Genomic DNA, 17,263 nt, shown 5'->3' with positions numbered 1-17,263 from the left:
TTTGGGAGCTAGCTGTTAGGTAGGTACCAAGAGCTGTTATGTACTCACCTCTCTCGCTCCCGATCTGTTCCGTCGCTCTCGTCTCCTGGAAGCAAGCCGAGAGTGGTGGACAGATCCTTCGCGTCCAATCACTGCTCCTTGCGCTCTAGATCTGTTTCTTGCAAGGAGTGGATACCAGCTTTGACTGGATTGTTGTTTTCTTGGAGGGACTGGTAAGATTCTTGGCGTCCTCTCACTGCTCCTTGCATCTGGATCTGTTCTTCGCGTCCTCCTGGCTCCTGACGTTCGTCATCGACGAACACCAGCTTTTACTAGATTGTTATTTTCTTTTGGTGATCCTTTTGTTAGTAACTTTATATATTTGTTTTCTTTCTTTTCAGAAATAAAGCAGTGATGTCGACGGCATCATTGCTGCCTGTGCTGCTCCTTGCAGTTCTCAACCTGTTCATGATCCCTCGCCTGTTGGCTCCGGTGGTGCTGGCGGTGGGGTTATTGTGCTACAATTCCACCGGCGGCCCCGGCAGCTCCAACTACGGCTCGGTAGACTTCAACACTTCCGTCTTCACCAACAGCGGGCCGTGGCACTATCGCTCCTACACCTACTACACGGGGTGCATCGCCTCCGCCAACGACGGTACTTGCTGATAGCCTAAGCAGGCCAAACAAGACACATTTTATTGCGAAATTAGTTCATGAAGCCTTACTACTAGAATCGCCATAACTGATCTCTATGCATCATGTCTAGTTTGGTTTGGGTCCTTAGAGCATCTTCAACATGCGTCCAAAAAAGTGGCACGCTAAAATAACTTTACAGTGGCATTTTAGTCATTTTAGCATGTCATGACCGATTCAGTCCAGCAGAAGCACAAAAATATAGCGGACAACAAACATTACACAGCAGTCCAGCAGACGCACTAAAAGATAGAGCGCCATAAATATATCTACAACAAACAAGTCCCTATAACATTTACAAAAAAAGTTCATCTAACCAAAACAAAAACGCAATTAGGTCCCCAATCGTTGGAGCAAGCTATCTTGCAAACGATCTTCCGCTGGCCACCGCACGCGAGCTAGCTTGCTGTGATAGTTGGAATCGTAAACACGAGCTAGCTAGCTTAGCTTCTCCAATCATTGGAGGCTTGCAATCGTTGGAATCGCAAGCTCCGCATGCACCGCTCGTCTCTGGCCACAGCACGCACTCCCAGCCGGCATCCTTGAGGCAGTGAGCAGAAGGGCAGTGGCGGCTCCCAGCCGGCATGCGCTCCCGGCCGGCGAGCTCGAGGCGGCGAGCTGCAGCCAGCGAGCAGAAGGGCAGCGGCGGCTCCGCCTAGTGCCGAGACAAGCAGAGACGAGCACACAGAGGAGTGGCGCCGGCCAGCGGCGGCGAGCTGCAGGAAGTGGCTGCAGTGGCGAGCTCGAGGCGGGACAAGCAGAGGAAGCGAAGCAATTGGTCTTGGTGCGCCGTCTTTAAATTGTCCAGCGCGCTATACGCTCCGCATTAAATATCCTGCGTGCGATGCAAAAAATTTGTAGGGTGCTGGCTTTTGTAGAATTTGTTAGAGAGCTTTTTTTCCCCTCTGCGCGCTAAATTAGCAGTTTTTTCAACGCGAGCTAGTTTTAGCACCTCTGTTGGAGATGCTTTTAGAAATTTCTTATCTCAACGTTTGATTTTTAGAATTGGGATCCTTCGAATTTTTTCATAAGGATTGTATTTCACTATGTTTTGGAAGAAAAAAAATCAGTCCACTCAAAGCACGGTTATTTTTATGTGATGTCAAACACTCATTTGATGCAAATTCATGTAGGACAACGTGTTCAGGTTTTCAATCCGGTTTTCCCACATAAATGGGGTTAACTTGTTCAGGTTTTTAATCCGGTTTCCCTTATAAAATGGATCAATCTCTTTGCATTATGGCTGCTTTGAGCAATATATTCAGGTGGGGAAACTCTCCTCCGGTGACTGTTCAAAAAAAAAGACATGACCATCTAATATTTCATTTTTTATATTCCCATGTTTTTAGAATTCTACGAATCAATTAGGCCTAACAGTGATGTTCTGCAGCACCTAGGAGCCACAACTCCATCGGTCCTTCCATTCCACATACACACAGACTCAACCAGTGCCGTACCCGTGAATTTGGAGGCCCGATGCCAAATATAGCTAACCAAATTTACTCTACATTAGTACCATGTACCAACTGATTACTAAGCAATCATATGACCCAACCAATTAGAAACAAAGCATTAGAGCATCCTATACGGCTCCTAGATGCTGAAAACCACTCTCTCTCATTAATTAATATGATTTTTTTTTGCCTTTCTGGTCCATCAAAATAAACAGAAAGTTACTTTCCATGAACAAACACTTTTTTGAACTTTTTAAGGTAATAGACAAGTTTTTTAAGTAGTTAGCCGGCGAATTCATCGGTTAACCTACGACTAATATCTTTTCGCGGCAACGTGTCTACCTTCTGCAGGTTTTATCACAACAGTGATGGTGATCGGGTCAATCCTTGCCGTACTAGGTGGGGTTGCTTCGTTGGGAGCTTTACTGGGTTGGCTATGGCGCCAGCGAAACAAAAAAGGTATCGTATGGCCCTCTCGGTGTCAAACTGCAAGGTGAATTAAGCTTAGTCTTAAACGTTTACAAGTTACCATGCATTTCTCTTTCCAGGGCATGCCCCGATGTCAATCACTTATAAACAATTAGCGCATACAACAAGTGACTTAGTGGAGGAAAAACGGCTTGGAGAGGGTGCCTTTGGTGGTGTCCATACTGGTACAGTTTCTAGCACACAAGAGAATGTCGCAATAAAAAAGATTTAAAAGATCAAGTTAATTTCTTGGAAAAGCAGCTGCATGCATAATGTATATTGTGGGTGCATTATTCGTTTGGCTTTTTCCATGTGGAGATAATACATAAGCATATGAAATATATCTGATTAAAAATGTCCATGAACCAGCTAGAAAATTATAATTCTAGCATTGTTAGCGAGTACGGTATAGGTGTTTGGTACTGCAAAGAAAAATATATTCCGCCAAGCAAACTAATAGCTAATAAACATCTTTGCCGGGCCTTTAATTCACTACCTATGGTTCGGCAAGGCTTCAAAACACCGAGACAAAATTTTGTCAAAGTTTTATATTTGGATCCCTTAAAATAATTAACAACATTGGCCAGCGCATTTGCTTGGGCATCTTTCTTACACCCTGTTAGAGTTGCTGAGAATTTCTTAAAAGAAAAAGGAAATGTTGAGCCAAATCATATAATTGTATGATTTAGGTGGACATAAGTTCAAAATAAGGAAGTGGAGCTCATGACAAGTTAGTCTCTCCATATGGTGTTCAGTCGATAACTAATGTAACATTTTTTTGTTACCCAATGGTATATTAATCAATAGGTAGCAACAACCAAAACAACGTAAATATAGGTCACACTTTTAAAATCCCTATGTATCTTTAGGAGCAAAATATGTGTCTCAAATGCTACAGGGTAGAATACAATCCATGCGCAATTGCATAGTTTCTTTAGTTGTCCTGGCATGCTCAACAATGGCCTCTTACAATATTCCGTAAAAATGCCATGTTCTGTCTACCGTGGCTTCGGTGGTTGCTTTATATATAAAGCGGGGTGATAGCTTTTTTCTGTAACAACCAAAATTAGCCAATAAGATGATACAATAACAGCAACAACAATAGCAAAATAACCTACATTCTTGGGGCTTTAGTTCCCCTCGACGCCTTCTGCTGCTGCTGGTTTTTTGCTCTGCTAGTATTGATAGGCGTAATAAACGGAAGACATGACTAGAGCACCAAGGACAACGTAGGTGATTAGCTTGGTCACACCGATCTGAGTATGGCTCTTCTCCTGTTCTGCTACGTGCCAGCAATGCCTTTGGCTTGATTTCCGCCATGTTTCACTTCTGACAACGCAATGAAAATAATCAGTATAGAGGAGTTTTACAAAGGTGTAGAAGAATTGCTATGGTTTTTGCTGAACATGGCAAAACATGTTTTTGCTTGTTGTGTAATAAAATTCATTATAAGCTCTGAACAGCTGGGTTTCTTATAACAGTCAGTAATAGGCATCATGTTGCAAAAAAAAAATGTTCGTAGGGTTGTATTGCATCATCCATGTGCCAGATGATTCACAATCAACTTTTCTAACACCTTAGTTAAACACAGCAAATGCCTAACACTAGATTAAAAAAAATGTTTGGCTTGACAGACTAGAAAAGATGATATGATACGAACTTCAGAATTCAGATTGCAGGTGGTGTTTGTGGCTTCAAATCATATCGATGAGGCCTCACAGATTTGGTACAGAATTTCATAGATGAGGCCTCATAATTTGACCAACTTTATAGGGAATAGTACCAAAATCTAAGCCGCCAAATAACTACACTCTGGAAAACATATTTTCTGATGGATCTAATGATACTAATTTGGTGTCTTAGAGTTTGAAAGTCTTCCCTATTAACTTGGTCAAACTTAAAAATAGTTTAACTTAGAACAAACCTAAAATTGGATGTATTTTGGGACAGGGGTTATGTGACAGTGATTGCAAAGTAGTACACTAAGTAGCAATGCAATTAAACAATCATGCATATAATGATCAGTACCCATTTAGAAAAAGCAATCAATGTTGCAATTAGTTAACCCTTCCTAATTAGTATCACGCATCTGACTTGGTCTAACCAATTAATGCTGAGCGTACAAGTCAATAACATGGCAAAATGAATTTATTTTCAGTAGGTATTCATCCATACTCCCTTCGTTTCTTTTTAGTCCGCATATAAGGTTTGGTCAAAGTCAAGCTTTGTAGAGTTTGACTAATTTTATATTAAAAAATATAAACGTTCACAATATGAAATAAATATTATCAGATGCATCATGAAACGTATATTCATACTATATAGTTTTAGTATTGTAGATGTTCATATTTTTTATATAGATTTGGTCAAACTTTGTGCAGTTTGACTTTGACCAAATCTTATATGCGAAGTAAAAAAAGAAACGGAGGGAATATCTAGCAAATTCCATGGTGCAAGTATCAATATATTACTGAACTAAAAAGAAACTAAACCGAATTGAAAGATCGCCTTGGTCCTTGAACAAATGATTTGAACGGCCCAAAATAACTTGGAAGCATCTTAAAAAGTCATTATCTAATTATTTATTACTTAAGAATTAATAATGATTCATCACCTTTTTCTGTTTTATTATGTCAGTATTATTATTTTCTCCATTATAACATGTCCCTCTCCTTTCTCTCCTTTCCTACTTATAAACGTTGGTGCAGCCGTGGAAGCTAGCCTATCAAGTGCACGTAGTAGCTTGTTGAGAAACAGAGCAGCGATTATGGCAACCGCATCCTTGCTGCTCCTTGCAGACACCGCGGAGAGTCGACTCACCTTAAAGCCAGGCTGCCAGGCGAGCTGTGACGGTGTCGACATCCCCTACCCGTTCGGCATCGGCCGAGGCTGCTTCCGCCCAGGCTTTGAGATCGCCTGCGTCAACAGCATGCCGATTCTATTCAACACCAGCGCTCCTATACAGGTCTTGAACCTGTCCGTGACCCCTCGCCCGGAGGCCCGGGTGATGCTGCCGGTGGCGTACCAGTGCTACAACTCCTCCGGCGGCGCCGTCAGGTCGAGCTCTGGCTCGGTAGACTTCAATCGTGACGGCATGTACCGCATCTCCAACACTGGGAACCAACTCTTCGTCCTCGGCTGCAACACTTTGGTCTACACCAACAGCGGGCTGAGAGGCCGCTACGGCTACACCTACTACAGCGGGTGCGTCACCTATGCCAACGACTCCCAGAGCGCAAGGACGGCGCCTGCGACGGAGTCGGCTGCTGCCACGTCAACATCCCGGCGGGCCTGACAGACAACAAGATGGTTTTCACCAGCGACGGCTACTGGTCACACGCCAACCAGGAATTTTGTCAGTGCGACTACGCCTTCATCGTGGAGAAGGAGAACTACACATTCCAGGTGACCGACCTTCGTATGGATGTCGACCGAACCAGAATGCCGTTGCTGCTGGACTGGGCAATCCGCGGCCGCAACGGTAGCTCCCTGTCCTGCGATGAGGCGCCCAGCAGCCCCGGGTACGCCTGCATCAGCGACAACAGCGAGTGCATCGACTCCAACAACGGCCCTGGGTATGTCTGCAGCTGCACTAAAGGCTACAAAGACAGCCCGTACCTTGAAAAGGGATGCACAAGTAAGCCGGCCTCAGTCACAGCTGCTAATATCTACTCTACTTTTGGATGCATGCCACAGTTAATCGTTAATAAGTACAGCCTCTTTTTTAGCTAGCTATCTCAACAAATAGAAAATCATCCAAGCCTCAGCTATCTGGCTTGGAATTTCATATACAAGAATAAGCACGTATATATCTTATATATGTTTTACTAGTATATATAGATGTGCATGAAATATTCATTGCAGCATTACATAAAAGTTTGGTTGAACCTATACGTAAGAATAGCAGTGCTGCTGATATAAGTACTCCTCTCTACCTCAGGCTAAGCTGTCTTTGGCAACAGGTCTCCGTTCATCGGGTCATTGTACAATTGGCGCGGTGACAGGATCTGTCCTTGTCGCTGTATTGGCTTTGGTAGGATTTTTTCTTTTGTTCCGGTGCCACCGTAAGACAAAAGGTATCGTCTGTCGGTGAAAATATGTTAAACTACAAGCTGAGCAAACTAAATCTGAACAAAATATCTTGTATGGTCTGTGTTTCTAGTGGCACAAGAGCAACAACTACAGCCTACGGGTATGCAGAGTCAGGAGCCCAAGACAAAAGGTACCTTTGCTCATCTCTTTTCACAAGAAACTTACACTGTTTTTAAACCATATTGTCAGTATACAAGGTACAGCTTAGCTTAAAATGTTTACAAGTGACATTGCATTACCCTTTTCAGTGATCGTTCCAAGGCCATTCATTTATGCGGAATTGGCACATGGGACAAACGACTTCGCAAAGGAAAATGTGCTTGGAAAGGGTGGCTTCGGTATTGTTTACAAAGGAACAATTTCGGGCATAAAAGAGGATGTGGCGATAAAAAAAATTACAGAAGAGGTGCCATCAGCTCAAACAAGAAAGGGATTCAGAAACGAGATTATTATTATGAGCCAGCTACACCATCGGAACATTCTGCATCTTGTGGGTTGGTGCGAGGAAGGCAACTATTTACTGTTTGTCTACGAAATGATGAAGAACGGTAGTCTTGAGGACCATCTTTACCCTAAGGTTGATACCTTGGATGAGCGAGTTTACGATGCACCATACGATCATACAACTTTACTGCTAAATTGGCAAAGAAGGTACACATACGACACAACCTCTGAAATCTTTTGGTTACCTTCAAAATAACTTATTTGACAGAGACACCATAGATAGATCGATAACGCATGCTTGCATGTTTCAGGCGCAATATAATAATGGGGATAGCCTCAGGTCTTGCCTACCTCCATCTTGAATGTAAGAGGTGCACAGTTCACAGGGATATCAAGCCAGCTAATGTTATGCTCGACGGGAACTTCAATGCTAAATTGGCTGACTTTGGGCTGGTGACACAAATCAACCATACCCAAACCTCACGCGACACGGACAACATCATTGGCACTCCAGCATACATTGACCCAGGATATGTTGACACCGGCAAGTCATCTGGGCAGTCTGATGTCTACAGCTTAGGTGTCCTGCTGCTTGAGATTGTCTGTGGAGAAAAACCAATCTTCCAGTCTGATGGCGGAAACAGCCTTATCAAGAAGGTTAGGCAATTCCATGAGACGAATACCATTCTTGAGGCAGCTGACAAGCGGCTGAGGGGTCACTATGATGAGGAGATCAAAAAAGTAGAGGCTGGGCTAAGGTGTGTCCACCAGGATCGTCACCAACGTCCGCATATGAGAAGATTAAGGGATTTCTTAATTGATTTTCGAGTTCCATTACGTTCAAATCCCATCCCTTCCGGAGCTAATGAGAGCGGATCAGCTGCTGCAAGTGAAGATGAGCCTGGTATCATGCTCTCTCCACCTTCACGGGCCAGTGAAGATGCTGGAGTCGCGTCACTCTTGAAGCGAGTGGCTACGTTTTAGGCCATGATGAAGCTCATGTTGGATGCTATGTTTCCTTATTTTGTTAAACTACTCTGTATCTTGTATTTTTGCTCCTTCTGGTTAAGATTCTCTTTTGCCAGACATATTTTTCTGTTCAATAAACTCGCAAAGTTATGCATGGTATAACAACAAAAAATTGGTTAATGTTTTCTTATTGACATAGTATAGATCTGTGTTGGATTCATGATTCCAAAATATAAGGATTGTCAAATTTGAAAACATATGAGATGGCACATAATTTTGAGATAAAACGTAAAATATCAACATGAGTAACCTTGAGGACCATCTTTACCCTGTAGTTGGTGCCTCAGATAGGACAATTCATTGTGGGTCTGGGCCTGAGCCGTATGATCAGCCTATAGTAGTTTGGCCAATAAGGTACGCACGCACGGCACAACTCTAAAATCTATTGGTTACCTTCTAAATAACTTATTTGACAGACACCATATAGATAACATACGCATGCATATTTCAGGCGCAACATACAAAATGGAATAACCTCGGGTCTTAACTACATCTTGAAAGCAAGATGTGCACAATGCCCAAGGATTTAGGGCATCTCCAACGGCAACCCGTATCCGTCCACGGACCCGGGGGGGCATACATTTTCACAGCAGCCTAAACCAACCGGGCGAAATTCATGCAAACAAGGCGAATTTTGATATAAACACGACGGATTTCATGGAAAGTAGGATAATTTGTACATAAAACCGGACGATATTTCGTCCGGTGAACCAAAAACCTATAAATAAAACCCTAAACTATCCTATACCTCACGGTGACCTGGTAGCCAATGCCGGGCTGGCCGGCTCCTCCGCCGCCGCCATCGTCGCCCAACCCGCCGTCGGAGTCGGGTTTGGGGCAACGGTAGGTGGTGGCGCCGCGGCAGGGCTTCCCGGCGGCCGCATGACGCTCGCGGATGATCCTCTCTGCATCCTCTTGCATCGTGCACAGTGCGGCCGCGGCCGCCTGACGCTCGCGGATGATCCTCTCTGCCTCCTCTTGCGTAGTGGCACATGATCTAAGCAAACATTCTAGTATGGTTGCCATAAACCACACAAACTCAGAGCCAAATATCCAACAAAAATACCATGGTGACTTGTTTCGAAGAATGACAAAACAGAAAGCTGAAAATGAATGCACAATGTTTGTTAACATTCTTCAAAATGAGACAAGTAACGCTAAGTTATACTGATATAGAAGATATTAACATATATCACTACTGCTTTTCTTTTGCATATGAAGCTATGCGATTTTAAATTTTCGCAGGAGGGCCAAACCAAGTACCGAGGCCTGAGTTCCTGAGTTTGTATGTCCTTTCATTTTTGTGCTTGCAAATTGATGTGTGCTTCAGTTTTGTATATTAAAATGATTGATTAGTTCGCTTAATTTGCTTGGTTGAAGGGCGGCTATCAAATGGCAGCTGCATAGCATCCTATGCGTTGAACTAAAAACATGTTGCATTGAGTTATTTTTGGACCAATTACAACATACATACTAATCATGGTTTTGTTTGTGTGATTGATCCAGCTTGTTGATCAATAACCCTATTTGTCTTTCCTCATGCTAGCCTAGGAATCATGGCATGAATCTCCGAGGGTGCAATGGTGGGCACTCATGGTTGTGAACCCACCAACTCCTTGTACTCATTCATTAAAGTAAAGTTGACTGCAAGTTTGTACCTTACGAAGCAGTCTTCCAACAAGGAAAAACCTGTCAATAATGAGGATCAATATTTATCATCTTGAAGACCAAGTTTGCTTTGATGGTCATTAAGATCTAGCAAGGTTGAGCTCAGAACATAGATCATGGAAGATTATCGGTTAATCACCCAGAGGATAATTAACCATGCTACTGCAGAGCTGCTAGACCTGCAATATAGATAGTACAAGATTATAGATCAACTAGTGAACAAAAGAAGTACCATCCACTGTGTTATATATAGATCCACAAGTGCAGAACAGTGAGATCGAATAGAACATATACCTGGATACGGTGTGTGTTAGCACAAACTGTTTCCTCTCTCCACCGGATCACTCGTTGGATCCTGCTTGAATAATTGATCAGTGGACCAAGACGAAAGGAATGTACAAACGTGACCAAGACAAAACTTCCTCTGCAAGGAGTAGATGCATACGGCGATTAACGAGTGAATTGCAAAAAAACACCACATTTGGGGCTTCATCTGCGGAAAACCACCAGGTCGCTAATCATTTACAAAAATCACCGCGCATTCAGTAAACCTTTTGCAAAAAGCACTGATCAAGTGAATTAGCCCGTTTAACCACTTTCTGACAAATGGGGCCGGAATGTAAGGAGCGGATTTGGCAACAAATTGACATATACCTCCTTGGATCTTAAAAAAAGCAATCAAGCCCCTGCCCTCCCCCCACGAAGGGCATCTCCTTCCTCGCTCCACCCTCGCCGGGAATGGTCGTGGCGCTGCGCGCCTGTACGAGCTCATAACCAGCGTGTACAGGGGAGCTTGTTCCCGGCGGTTGCGGCTAATGGCCGGCGGCGGATCCGGCTTTGGCCAGCGTCGTGGAGAGAGAGAGGGGGAGTTGCGTGAGAGACAGGGGGGAATGAGAGGGAGAGGGGGCTGCGGTGGTGCCCGGTGAACTGTCGGCAGCGAGCTGCGGGGAAGTCCGGTCGGAGCGGCGCGAGGCTCGGTGGCGCGTGCGCACGGGGCTGCGGGGCTCTCCTGCGGGCGTGGACGCTCCGCTGCGGCTGCGCGAGCAAGGGCGGAGTGGGGTGTAGGAGGGGAGGAGGCGCCGAAGCGCATGGAGGTTGGCCCGCATCCACGGCGTCGAGCGGCGCTGGGCTTCCCTGGTAGAAAACCGAGGCGAGGCCACAGCATCCCGGCGGGCGCCGCCGTGGCTTGAAGGCCGAGCTCCCGGCGGCCGCCTCCGCGGAGTCCACGCCGTGGACGCTGCACAGGAGCTACGGCTCCCCGACGACGACAGTGCGCTGCTGGCCCTCGTGGTTGCGGAGATGGCCGCCGGCCGGTGTGCCCACCCGCTGCTACACAGACTCATCCTCGTCTCTGCGACCGCCCGGTCGGCGGGCGTCTTCTGGCGGCAGCGACGGGAGCCGGGCTCTGCCTAGCATGGTCCAGGGGGCTGATTGCTTTTTTTTAAATCTACTAGGGGTCTGTGTGTGGTTATTTTGCCAAGTTAGCTCCTTACAGTCCGGCTCCACATGTCAGAAAGTGATTAAATGGGCTAAATCACCTGTTCAGTGCTTTTTGCAAAAGGTTTACTGAATGCATGGTGATTTTTGCAAATGATTAGCGACCTGATGGTTTTCCGCAGATGAGGCCCCAAATGTGATGGTTTTTTAAAATTCACTCGGCGATTAACCGGAGAGAATAGAAGGACCAAATGAAATCTTCGGATCCTCTTGATTTTTTTTCTCTAATGCTTTACCAACCCAATTAGTAGTGTACTGGAGAGGCGGAGACAAGCAAGAGCAAGAGCAAATGAAGCCTGGTTGGATACCCATACAACACTAGGTGCTAAAGCCGCCCCCCTCCTCTGCTTGGGTAAAGAAATGCAGGCTATGGCTGGGCGTGCAGAAAATTCAACAAAGGCAGTGAGCTGTGATGGCGTGCCGAGTCTTCTGAGAGAGACTACAAGCTGCTTAGTGCCATTGCTGTGCGGTAGTTTACTGCCCACTGACATTAATTTACTGGCAGCATTCATCACTGTCCAGTCCTGATGGGAATATCTAATTACAAGCTTATTAATTGGAAAGAATAGAATGAAAATAACCTTAATATTATCTGCTTGATTTCGTTATGCCTTGCCGAAGCCCATTGGCAGGCTATTGGAGACAAGCAACGGAGGAAATGAAGCACTGGTGGGATACCCAGAAGCAAACACTAGGTGCTAAAGCTGTCCCCCTCCTCTGCTCGCGTAAAAAAAATGCAGGCTAAAAGAGACAGCATATGCAACAAAGTGGTGAGCTGGGATGGTGTGCAGAGTCTTGTGAAAGAGACTGCCAAGCTGCTTATTTTCATTGCTGTGTAATTTAAGCCAAGTAGCACTTAGAGTAATCCTCATCCAGATATAGATACTACTGCGTATCATGTTATCTTTTCTTGCACACATAAATAGTCTTCAGCCAGATCTGGCATCGAATTAAGAGTAGCGATGGCGCTCGGAGAAGATTATAAATGATGAGGTAACAGAGAATTTGAGATTGTTGTGCAGTGGAGCACGAATTTCGGCGACACGTCCTGGCCCTCTGATTACCTCCAGAGACGGAGAAGGAACAGAAGGAGGGGAACAGAGAGGCTGCTCGTCCTGGCCCTCTGATTACCTCCAGCGACGGTGTGCGAGTAAGAGGAGACGACGGCGACGGCGACGGCGATGGCGTGCGGGCAGTGGGAGTCGGAGCCCAGCAGCCATCCCGCCTCCTCTAGGCCGCGAGCACGCCGACGCCCAGCCGCCAGCCCGTCGCCTCGAATGAAGGCTATTGGAGACAAGCTATTAATAGAGGAAATGAAGCACTGGTGGGATACCCATAATCAACCACTAGATGCTAAAGCTGTCTCCCTCCTGTGCTCGCGTACAAAAATGCAGGCTAAAAGAGACAGCATATGCAAAAAAGGTGGTGAACTGAGAAGTCTGGGATGATGTGCAGTGTCTTGTGAAAGAGACTGCCAATCTGCTTATTTACATTGTTGTGTAATTTAAGCCAAGTAGCACTTAGAGTAGTCCTAATGGGGTTAACTAATTGCATCGTTGTACTCCCTCCGTCCGAAAAAGCTTGTTCCTCAAATGGATGTATGTAGCACCAAGTTAGTGCTAGATACATCCATTTAAAAGACAAGCTTGGGACAAGTTTTTTGAGACGGAGGGAGTACTACCTAACATGCCCGCCTCATCCTCATCTTGATTAATACTACTCCCTCCATTCACAAATATAGATGTTCTGAACTTTTTCCTGAATCAATCCAGCGTGTTTGTTGACTCATTTCAGTTCATATGCATTGAAATATTCAAAACATATTATATTTGTGAACGGAAGGAGTAGTACGTAATGAACAGCTTAAGACATCGATCATGTTATCTTTGTGTTCAACCAAAACATGATCATGAAACAAAAAAAAAGTCCTGTGCATTTTTTTAAAAGTGTTCATATATTTAAAAAATATTCATGTAATATAAAAATGTTCATGGATTTTTCAGAAAATGTTTGTGTAATTTTGGAAAGTGTTTGCACAATTTTGAAATGTTTGTGTATTTAAAAAATATATGTATGTTCTTTTCGTAACAAGAAACCAAAAATAAGTAAAACCTATAAAGAAGCATATAAAAGAAAATAGAAAATAGAAAATATCAGGAAATAAAATAAAATAGTAAGAAAATTGCAAGAAATGCCCTAAGGAAAGAAAAATGGAAAAATATGGTCCGAAAAAAATATAGGAAACCACGTTTGCCTTCCGCTGCCGGGTCAAGAAAACCGACAAAGAAACATAACTTCAACAAAAACCACGTGAAAGCGTATCTTCCTTTTAGCTACTAGCCCGCATCAAGGCACCAGAGGCTAGTGCGGCTTATATGTAGCAATAGGCGAGATATTGCCTTTGCGGCCCTAACGGGCGAGAGGAGCTAGTCAAGCAGTTGAGCAAGCAGAGTTTGAGCAGTCAAGCAGGCATGAGTTTTTTTTTTCCTTTTGCCACAAAAGCAGGCACAATCCTGGGGCTAGCTATTGAGCAAGTAGAGCACGCCTCTATCTGAAGGGAAAAAAGATAGTACTTGAATATTGTGTCCTTCATATTCCACATTGCACTTTGTCGATTTATTCCATCCCCCAGCACTCAAATGCGCGTTCAGAATTTCAGAGGGGCGATTTCAACCGGAATGCCTGAACTTTTGATTGAACTGTCCAGGGAGTTCCACAAAAACCTTTGGCTAGTGCAAACCCTCAATCATGCATTGCTTTGAGCTAATTAAGTGCAGAAAAGATGGTACTCTACTGAAGAGCATCGCATTGCACTATTTTAATTGCTTTGGCAAGATGGTGTAGTAGCAGTTTCTACGATTTCCTTGATCTTCTTTCAGCTGCGTTGCAGGGAATACTGCACTTCATACTTAACGTTTCAGAGCAAAATAGCTGCCTCCATATGCAGTTGAGCGCATCTGTTGTACTTCCCTTCCTCCCTTTGCCCAAGTTCCAGAGCTCCTCTCTCTCAAAAAAAAAAGTTCCAGAGCTCCGGCGCAGGGTACCTCCCAGAGCTCAGCAGCAACAACCTTCACCGCTCTGCCACACTGCCGCACTGGGCACATCATCGTCGTCTTTACTCTGCCTATATACTACTTCCCCCGTCTGGAAATAAGTGATGTTGTTTTAGTTAAAATTTGAATTAAAATAGCGTCACTTATTTCCGAACGCAGGGAGTATTATTGTTGGTTTTGGAATCGATTTAAACAATCCTTCTGATAATGTAGCTTGACGATACAATACAAGACAGGTTTACAAGTTACACAGGCAAAGCCTCAGGCCCAATTTCATAAACAAAATTAAACGAAACTCAACACCTTCATTTAAAGAACAAAATCATGCCAAAACGATGTTGAGCTAAGTCCCTCCACATGGAGGTGTGTTGGCAGCCCAACATCATCCCATAAGTCCAACACATGTCAATCGTTGATATATGCTGCATCCAACGGTTGCGAGCGTTTCCAAGGGAAGTGAAGTAAGAAGAAAACCCTAGCCACTCCACCCCTTGCTGGTGGTGGCTGCCATTCGTGAGAGTGAGAGAGAGAGCACACAAGAAAAAACACAAGCTGAGAGAGAGAAAGAAGAAGAAGCAGATGTTCTGTCCAGATTTGCTACATCTTACTAGACAGTGTTCAAACTGGTGGTTGGAGACTCAAACGTGCTTGGATCGACCCCAAACTTGGTGAGCTCGTTCCTTACTTTGAGTACTTCGATCTGGTTAGCTGGTTTGAGGATTGGGTCAGTGAAGCATCAGATTTGAGAGTGGTTTTGGCAGCTCTGACTGCTACAGTTTCAGAATAGAGTAGTTTTGGAAGACGAACAGTTTGGGTAGCCAAATGATGTCCGATTGAGCTGAAATTTGGAGGGGATGTCAAGAACTCATGTGTCTACTTGTCTGCAAAATTTGATGCTGTTTGGTTCAGCGGTTTAAGAGCAGTTTGCAAAACACTGAAGGGTATAGAAGCTGTGTAAACTCTGCTTTGCTGAAATCTTGCATCTTGTGGCTGTTGGTGTTGTTGCTGGTTGGCAACATGGAGAGTGTGTTGTAAATCTCTCTAGAGATTCTAGATAAGACTTTGTACTTATCATTCTCATAGTGAAGTTGCGTGGACCGGTCGGTCCACAACTGTGGTTTTTTACTCCTCAAGTTGAGGAGGTTTTTCCACGCTAAATCATGTGTCACATGTGGATGTTCTTTATGTTATTCCGCTGCTTACTTGTTGGTTGAAGCTGTTCTAAAAGTTCATCACAAGAGGAGGGGGCTGTATAGTATGCATATTTATCGTGTCGGTGAATTTGTGCAGCGCATTGTTGTTGTCCAACCGCAACAAAGTGGTATCAGAGCCTTAGTTTGCTTGTGCAAATTGCTAAGTTTATTGTGATGAAACATGGAAGTGAATACCAGCAGGATGATATTTTTGAATGGTACTAATTATCAAGCATGTAAGGGCAAGATGGAGGACTTGTTGTATGTGAAAGAATACTGGAAGCAAGTGTTCTCCACTGAGATGCTGGAGGGCATTGAGGAAGGTCAGTGGAAGGTACTTCATCACCAAACTTGTGGGTTTATTCGGCAATGGGTCGATGACAATGTTTTGAACCATATCATTGATGATACACATGCACGCACCTTATGGCAGAAATTAGAAGAGTTGTTTGCTGATAATCCCCAAGTGCAGGGAATCATTGTAGCAATTCCCAATGGTGGAAGTGATAAGTATGGAGTGTCGAACCCACAAGGAGCTAAAGGTAAGATCAATATTCTCTCAAGCCCTATCTACCACTGGTATGACTCTACGTACACCGAATGTTTGTTTCCGACTAGAAACGAGAAATAAAACCATGTTGTGGGTATGAAGAGGATAACTTTGCATGATATCGGAGAGCTAAAACATAAAAGTAGGTGATGTTGTCATAAAGTTAGAATATATTGCTAAATATTATAAATAGCGAGTGTGGAATAATGATGGGTCGGTGTGCGGAATTGTCCTAGGCAATTGTTAACAAGACCGATAGTCGTCATTGCAATTTCGTACGAGGGAGAGGCATAAGCTAACATACTTTCTCTTCTTGGATCATATGCACTTATGATTGGAACTCTAGCAAGCATCCACAACTACTAAAGATCATTAAGGTAAAACCCAACCATAGCATTAAAGCATCAAGTCCCCTTTATCCCATACGCAACAACCCCCTTACTCGGGTTTATACTTATGTCACTCAAGCAACCCACTATAAGCGAATCTTGAACGTATTGCAACACCCTACAACGGGAATCCCTCACGCTTGCGCGACACGGAGGGCACAATAGGACAACACCAAAATAAAACATACAACTCGTACCAATCTAGATCATCAATCAACCCATAGACAAAGGAAATCTACTCAAAACATCATAGGATGGCAACACATCATTGGATTATAATATGTGGCATAAAGCACCATGTTTAAGTAGGGATAACAACGGGGTGCGGGAGAGTGGACCATGTAAAAGAGATGAGGATGATGATGATGATGATGATGATGATAATGATGGTGATGGTGATGTTGATGAAGACGATCACTGCGGCGATGATTCCCCTCCCGATGGCACTCAGGCGCCACCGAGAGAGAGGAGGAGAGGTTCTCCCCCTTGTGCTTCCTCCTCCATGGCCTCCCCCCTGGATGGGGAGAGGTTCTCCCTCTGGTCCTTGGCCTCCATGCTGATGATGGCCCCTCCGGGATCCTCCTTCATAGCCTCCGGTGATGATGGCCCCCTCCGGTAGGGTGCCAGATGTTGGAAATATGCCCTAGAGGCAATAATAAAATGGTTATTATTATATTTCCTTGTTCATGATAATTGTCTATTGTTCATGCTATAATTGTGTTATCCGGAAATCGTAATACATGTGTGAACACAT

At 44.3% G+C, this 17,263-nt stretch overlaps 1 pseudogene; it reads left to right on the top strand.

Annotated features, from left to right (window-relative positions):
• The first annotated feature begins 386 nt into the window (after positions 1 to 386).
• On the top strand, positions 387 to 8,222 carry LOC125547843 (annotated as a pseudogene).
• The last annotated feature ends 9,041 nt before the right edge of the window (positions 8,223 to 17,263 follow it).

This window comes from Triticum urartu, chromosome 3 (assembly GCF_003073215.2).
Source record: "Triticum urartu cultivar G1812 chromosome 3, Tu2.1, whole genome shotgun sequence".
Taxonomy (NCBI): Eukaryota; Viridiplantae; Streptophyta; class Magnoliopsida; order Poales; family Poaceae; genus Triticum; species Triticum urartu.
This window is presented reverse-complemented; position numbering and strand designations above follow the sequence as displayed.